The sequence below is a fragment of the Micrasema longulum genome, unplaced genomic scaffold (assembly GCF_059751315.1).
Source record: "Micrasema longulum isolate JH-2025_06_02 unplaced genomic scaffold, ASM5975131v1 h1tg000220l, whole genome shotgun sequence".
In the NCBI taxonomy this organism is placed as follows: Eukaryota; Metazoa; Arthropoda; class Insecta; order Trichoptera; family Brachycentridae; genus Micrasema; species Micrasema longulum.
In genome coordinates this window covers 153,041-160,994 of record NW_028277425.1, presented here as the reverse complement: position 1 = coordinate 160,994, position 7,954 = coordinate 153,041, and positions in this window count along the sequence as shown.

The window sequence follows — 7,954 nt, the reverse complement described above, 5'->3', positions numbered from 1 at the left end:
AAAATGATTTTAAATACTAACAAATCGCAATAAAAAAAACTGCTAGCCTAAACGTGATTTATGTCATTTTCAAAATATGAATAAGTATACCGTGTGGTATATACGAGTATATATATTTAAGTTAGCACATTCAAGACTGGTAAATTGTTTACAGCTTTCATACTATTTCTCACTCATTTTGGAAATAATGAGATTAAATAAGTATGTACATAACTCGACGTATAAAATAAAATAACAGAAAAGAGTATTAAAATCGTTGTAAAAACAGGTTTCTCGAGTGAGAAGGACTATTCAATCAATTTTTATCAAAATTATTTCATAATGTAAAAAAAAGTATATTCATAAAAAAATTTACATAATTTTTTACAACCTGTTTTTCTATTATGCTATATTATTTATATTTGGATACCCTGTGCATTACTAAATTTCTCAGTTACCTTTCTAGATTTGCGTCTGTATTAAGGTAACTGATTTTTAAAAAAGATATATATTTATTGTACATTACGATGTATGTAGTTTACAAATAATATAGATGTATATTTTTATTTATTTCCCTACAGAGATGAGGTAGAATTTTTTTTCAAATTCAGGATTATGGATATTCGAGCGTTTACAGGGCTTATGACCTGTCATTGGCTGGGTTAAGTGGCCACTTTAAGTAGGTACTACAACATTCCCCATTCCGCTTATTAGCGAATATCCACACAGGTAACATTTTTGATTTTTGTGTATATGTTACTAATCGAGAAACCATCCACAAGCGAGTTGGAGCGCCATCTATGTATTGATATTGAAGTTAAGTATTTTAATTAGCAGATTACTTTATTTTATGTAGTTAAGACTCTTCCGAGTTAAATTAAGTACTAGTAATCGCCTGCAGATGACTCTGCAATTTATTTTAATTTAATATAGATGTCTTTATCTCAAAACTGAAAGATTGAGGGTCAATACTGAATTAACATACTACAACAGAGATGGAAAATATTTTTAGTAAAGGGAATAAGTTATAATAAATCCAGTCCAAAAATCTTGATAAATTCCAAACATTTTATACTGTATCTTCGTAACCAACCGTCGCGTCATTGTGAAGATATAGCTTCCGTATCTTTCAATTAAAATCGTCCCCCTAGACGTCCACGGCTCACAATTTGCCGACAGTTCACATCTGAGCTATGGGACGTGGAACTGATATGGAAGGACACGTGGGATTCGGTCGCTGAAAGGTGGGTCTGGAGTGATTTTGTGTATTCTATATTATTCGATCTTACGATCAATTTTTTAAAAATATATACTATTATACTTATCTATGTGTACTAATAAAAGTGATGTATTTTAATGATATTTCTTGATAAAACTCATAGATAATGTTTTTTTTTTAAATATAAGTTATCGATAAAACTTCTTAGTTTAGTTTGACTTTTTTATTGTTTTGACTCCCTCTCCAATAACTCCCATAAATGAATTGTTTAGCATACTAGTTAAAAATAAAATATTTATGTTTTCTGTCCCCAATTAAAATACTTATATGATCTCTTTACCTCCAAAATATGTTATAAACGTATAAAAACTATAGACAAATTACTAGTCTGGAAAATGCCTACTTAGGCGAAAGCGCTTGTTGGTTAATAAAAAAATTAATTAAACTAAACCAAGAAGTTTTATTGGTAAATTTTTTTAGAATTTTATAATATTAAGTTTTATCAGGCCAGAGTAAATTTTTTTTTTAAATACTTGTCCTTACAATTATAATTTTTTTTTTTTCTTAAACGATTTTATATAAATAAGGATCTACAGAGTAAAAAAAAAAGATTTTAAAAATATACTAAAATTTATTATTTTTAATATCCACGAAAACGGTCCATTACCATACGTCACAATTTGTGTAAATTTTAAACTTTGTGACCGTTTATATTTAAATAAAACATTGTCACAAATTTCGACGTCACAATAACTTATTTTTTAATAATTTCTTTTTAACTTTATGTGTGAAAGCATTTCTGCACAGTATCCATATTGATTTTAAAAATACGATTCGTTTCATACATTTTTATCGGCATTCGATTATGTAATATTTCCCTTTCCCCTTCGTGCTGCTGCCGATATCCTAATCAATCTTCTGAACACACTATGTTGTCTTCATTTTTTCCCTCTCTATGAATACTGATTGGAGCTTCTCGCTACTATACGTGGCCTTTTTATAGGTTCTGTTTGATATATAGATCTGGTGTGTTTTAAAAAGAAATTCAATGTTTTTAAAGAGTTTTTTTACTCATTTCCGTGAATTCGTCATGTCCGATAAATTTTAATTATTTGGTGGATAATTCTTACCCTACCCAAATATTTCAATTTTGGTGAGCATTTTCAACGAGTTTTAAATAACTTACTATAAGAAAAATGGAAATCAAGTTGAGGTAAAGCGGAGTTCGAGCCTCGGACCTCTATTTCGTGAGTCCGCTACACTAGCCACGGGACCACAGCCCAATCCTGTTTAGTTTTGTTTTTTCAAACATAGTCCTTTATTCGTACTTGACATTTTTTTTATTCATATTTTTTACTTTTTTATATATGGATTGTACGTTTTTATTAGATGTTAACATAAGCTTTGAGGGGTTTTTTTTCAAAATATGCTACAAAAGTAACACAAAATGGTAAAAGTTTCTTCAAAAAAACTTCATTCGAAAAAAAAATTCTGGTCTGCCATAAAACCTGTTGGATTGTCAAACGGACGAAAGTAAGCATTTTCGACACTTTCTTCTGTTTGCGTTCAATCGAAGGAATAAGACTGACAAAGCTGCTAGCGATATTTGAGCAGTGTGCGGTGAAGATGCTAAGAATTATTCGCTAATGTGTTATATTTATTTTTTGTTGTTGTGTATTCTTGTTATCTTACTTTATTATTCTTTCTCTTTTTTATTACGCTAATTCTTCGTTTTTATTTGCTTTGCACCATGCTTTTTTGGTTGCTACGCATATTTAAAATATAATTTATTATTACTCACATGTTTGCGATTTTTTATTTAAAAACAATTGCGTTCTTATAATTTATCCAAATATTTCAATTTTGGGCAGTGATATATACCTTTCTAAATTTGGGGGCCATTTTCAACGAGCTGTTAATTACTCACTATTAGAAAATGGAAACCAAGTTGTAGTAGAGCGGGGTGCGAACCTCGGACCTCTGATCCGTGAGTCCGCGCTACTAGCCACGGGACCAAAACCCGGTACTGACTTACATGCGTAATTTTTTGTAAATCCCTTTTACGCGTACTGTAAAATAAAATTGGTGATGGCATGATTAGATAAACCAAAATCTTAAGTCTGATCATGTCAAAAGCAGACAGAACCGAAGGGCATGTATGACAAGTGAATGAATGTGGAAAAAGCTAGGAATATATGCCAGGATAGACGTGTGTGGTGGTCCATTCTCTTTGCCTACCCTAACGGGGAAATGGCGTGATGGTAGTAGTAGTAGTAGGTACCTTTTTCAAATTATTATGGAACAATTTACTATACGAACATGTCACTGTATATTATCAACTTTGGTCAAATATTTATATTATACTAGCTGAACCCGGCCACGCTTTGCAGTGGCAAAAGAAGAAAAAAAGGCTTTTTTTTATTTTTCAATTTGAACCGTAAATTAAATTTTGTTACTTATGCTAAAATAAGTCAAATGGCAGCTCAGGAGCTCAATCACAAATAACTATCGACGTGCTTAAAAGCATGCTAAGCATTTGAGCGATCACAATGAACAATAATTAACATGCTTAAGTTATCGCAATTATAAGTCAACGCTCGTGTCGGTTTGTTTTTTGTTTTCTTCGTAAATAAATACAGTTCACTGGCGAAAACTCGGCGTTTACTATAAAAAATAATACAATATTTGCAAAACAGTAAGGATTATCTAATACAAAATGGTGAAAATTAAATTTCAATTACTATGGCGACTGCTTTTCTTGATACTTGGCTTGCCAACCACCGACTAAATGCAATGAATAGCAAGATAAATAATAAATAAATAAATAAATTTAGCCGTTTTGGAATATTATCCATATTTATACTGGTGAAATTCAAATATGTGATTGCGCAGCAGGATTATACGTCGCGAAACGTAAATATTTGGACATTCAATAGGTGTTCACAGATATTGCATTGTGATCGCAAATACGATAAACAGCCATGACGAAAAATTGTTATCGCGTCACTTATTAGTGCGTCGATAGTTATTCGTGATTGAGCTACAGAGTGGAACTGTCATTAGTACTTGTTAACTATGATATGTCAATTTAAAACGACTTGAATGTTCCGTTTTCGTTAAAACTTCCACATAAAAAGTGTATAGAAACACTTTTCTACTAAAATGCAATGTTTTGTCAAAAAAAATAGTCAATCCATCGATTACTTTCCGAAATTTGCGGACACAAACATACGGAACCTAGATTTTTTTATGTAGATAGATAATGTGTGTTTCACCTCTTATACCAAACTGTTGAATTAAATACGGAACCGTTTTAATTATTCTTTAATATTCTTTATTCCTTCTGTCATCTCATACAACATACATGCTAAATTCTTTCAATCATCAAACAATTTTCATATTCAGTTTTTGTTCATACGCGAGTCTTATTCTATCATTATTAGTGGTTATATATTTTTTATTAGTGGTTTTATATATTTAGTGTATCAATAACTTTGTTATTTTTGTGCGATTATTTATTATTAAAGATGATAGTATGTCAAATGATGTCGAAAAGCGACCTCTCAGGCGAATATATGAATCATTGACAAATAATATTCAGACGTGTCCTGTAGAGTAAAATATTTTGAGAAGTAGTGACACAAAAAGGTACCCATAGTTACTAAGTACTATTTATTTAGGCACGAGAAAAATCACGTTACATTTTTGTGGTGAATCGCACCCGGAACCTTCCATGTGTGAGTCAACCGTTTTAACCCGTACACCACGGAGGCCACCGTACATTTTGTTAATCTTAATAGCTTCCCAGGGGGTGAAATCCAGTATTGTGTCTACACACATTTGGACAGTATAAAAATTTTGTTATATTTACACAGGTGTGTGTACCCAAAGACAGCAAAATTTATACTCGTAATGTATTTATGCAACGTTATAATATATTATTTGAATGACATGAAGAGGTTTTCACAAAAGACCCGAGTGAACCAATAATCAATACGCATTGTATTGACCCGTCCAGTTGCGTTTAAAAATAAAACAAAATATAGGAACCTACCCAAATTATGTGCTGCTAATTCAAATCGTATGTATTAAACTACTTAAGCCATAATGTTGTTTATGTCGGCTATTCGACGGCATTAAATTTTGTCTTAAAACATACAAATGAAATAAATATTTTTTATAAAAATTCCATAACTAAGGAATCAAACTAAAATAATTTTATGATTTTTTTAATTTTATAAATTTTTTAATATTAAAATTCAACAAAATCTTTGTTTTTTTATTCCAAAACAAAAGTTCTAGACTTTGAGAGACCAATATACGTATAATGAGTTAGATACGAACTTTAATGTATCTTTTCTTCAAGATCGTCGAAATAAATCCGACCTTCTAGTTGTATTTAAAATTCTCACCTCACTCTTTGATGCGCCTGAACTACTGAGCTCAATAAAATTAAATATCGCAACTAGAAACCTAAGAAAAGACTAACTCTTTCATACCGATAACCATAGAACTAACTATGGTTTTCGTTATCCTATGCCCAAAATTCTTAGGTCTGCCAACAAACATTCCAGTCTTGATTTTTTTGATAAAAAGTTGTCTTCTTTCAAACGATTTCTGAATTAAATTCAATTATAAACACCTCTCTCTCGCTTTTACTCCCACAAAGTTAACGATATACCATTGTGTCTTTCTACTTTTCTTTATCATAATTTTCTTTGTATTAATATGTCCTTACAAATGCCCATTGGGCGTATATATAAATAAATAAAAATCTTTTCACCCCTTCACGTCAAAATTTTGATCGTTAGATTCAATTCGGTTAGTGTATTTTTTGGTATTAAGGGCTTCAAGCGGGAGATGCGAATTCTAATCGACTTCGAACAAATGTAAATTTAAGAGTTCTAAGAGCGCGCGCATGATTGAATTCTCTCCCTATACGGAAGAGGAAACCTAACATTTGGTATGATTTTTTTCACAATTGAGTTGACATGTGCCTCAAACGTTAACTTATTGTCAAGTAGAACTCTGAGATCCCGCATCTCATTAACTTTAGTAAGTACTTGATAGTCAAGGCAATAATTATGGACGATTTTAAAATTATTCCTTGAAAATAACAGCACAGAGCATTTTTTAATATTCAATTTTAGTAAGTTTTGTTTACAATATAAATTTATTCTATTGAGATCTTCTTGGAGTTTGACAGAGTCTAAATAAGATTTTTTTTTTAAATATATTTTCATGTCATCAGCAAAAAGTAAAAAAATTGCAAATTTAAAGCACTTACCAATGTCATTGATAAAAATTAAAAATAGTAATGGCTTATAAATCCTTGTGGAACGCCTGAGGGTACATTTACAACATCGGAACTAACCCCGTTTACGACTACTGATTGTTGTATATTATTAAGGTAAGACGTCAGCCATCTATGCAGATTACCGTGGATACCCAAATTCCATAATTTATTGAGTAATATACTATGCGTAACAGTGTCAAAGGCCTTTGAATAATCAGTATACATTACGTCTACCTGAGTTCTTTCGTCCATTGCTTTTAAAATAGATTCTAAAAATACAACAAGATTAGAAGAGACGGATCTAAATTTTACAAAACCATGCTGGTTCTCGATGATAATGTTTTTGATAGCATTATAAAGTTGACTGTAGACTATTTTTTCAAAAAGTTTGCTGATAATAGTTAATTTTGAGATTGGACGATACTTTTTTATATCATTTTTGGAACCAGATTTATATATAGGTGTTATAAGGGCGCTTTTCCACATATCAGGAAATATGCCTTCACTTAATGATAATTGAAATAGTAGAAATAATGGTTTGGTGATTTCATAACAACACATTTTAATGAAATATGAAGATATGTTGTCACTACCCCCGCTTGTACTATTTGACAAACTTTTAATATGACCAATAATCATCCTTTTCGAAATTGAAATAGAAGATATGTTGACATGATCATCAGTTTGTATGTTTGCATAAGGTAATAGTGTGTGGGGGGTGCAATGATTGAAAGAAGTAAAAAAATGCTTTGAAAATAACTCACAAATATCACTGGGATTGTCCGCTGTAATATAATCAAGAACTGATGAAGCTGATGTTAAGTATTCATTTATAACAATTGTATTATTCCCCGGGAGGTTGAGGCCATCGGTAGTTAAGTCTTTCTTTTTCTTTGCGGCTGCCAACATTTGATCCCTGACTTTAGTTGACGCAAATTTAAAAATGATCGGTCTCGCAAAATCGCGTAAAGTCTCGCGGCCTCCGTGGTGTAGTGGTCAAGACGCTTGACTCACAGACGGAAGGTTTCGGGTTCGATTCCCGGTGAGAACACAAAAATTAAATGTGATTTTTCTCAAGCCTGGGTGTTCTGTGATGTAATTCACCGCTGTAATTGGGCCTCCTGACCTGTTGTGGTGCAAAAATAAAATAAATAAAATAAATAAAATAAATAAAATAAATAAAATAAATAAAATAAATAAAATAAATAAAATAAATAAAATAAATAAAATAAATAAAATAAATAAAATAAATAAAATAAATAAAATAAATAAAATAAATAAAATAAATAAAATAAATAAAATAAATAAAATAAATAAAATAAATAAAATAAATAAAATAAATAAAATAAAATAAATAAAAATGCGGACGGTTTTTTGGGAGTTCTTTAACTCGCACTCTGGTAACGACATTAACATCTGATTGTGCAAGTTGGACTCCTAGTAAATCTCCAAGGGATTTG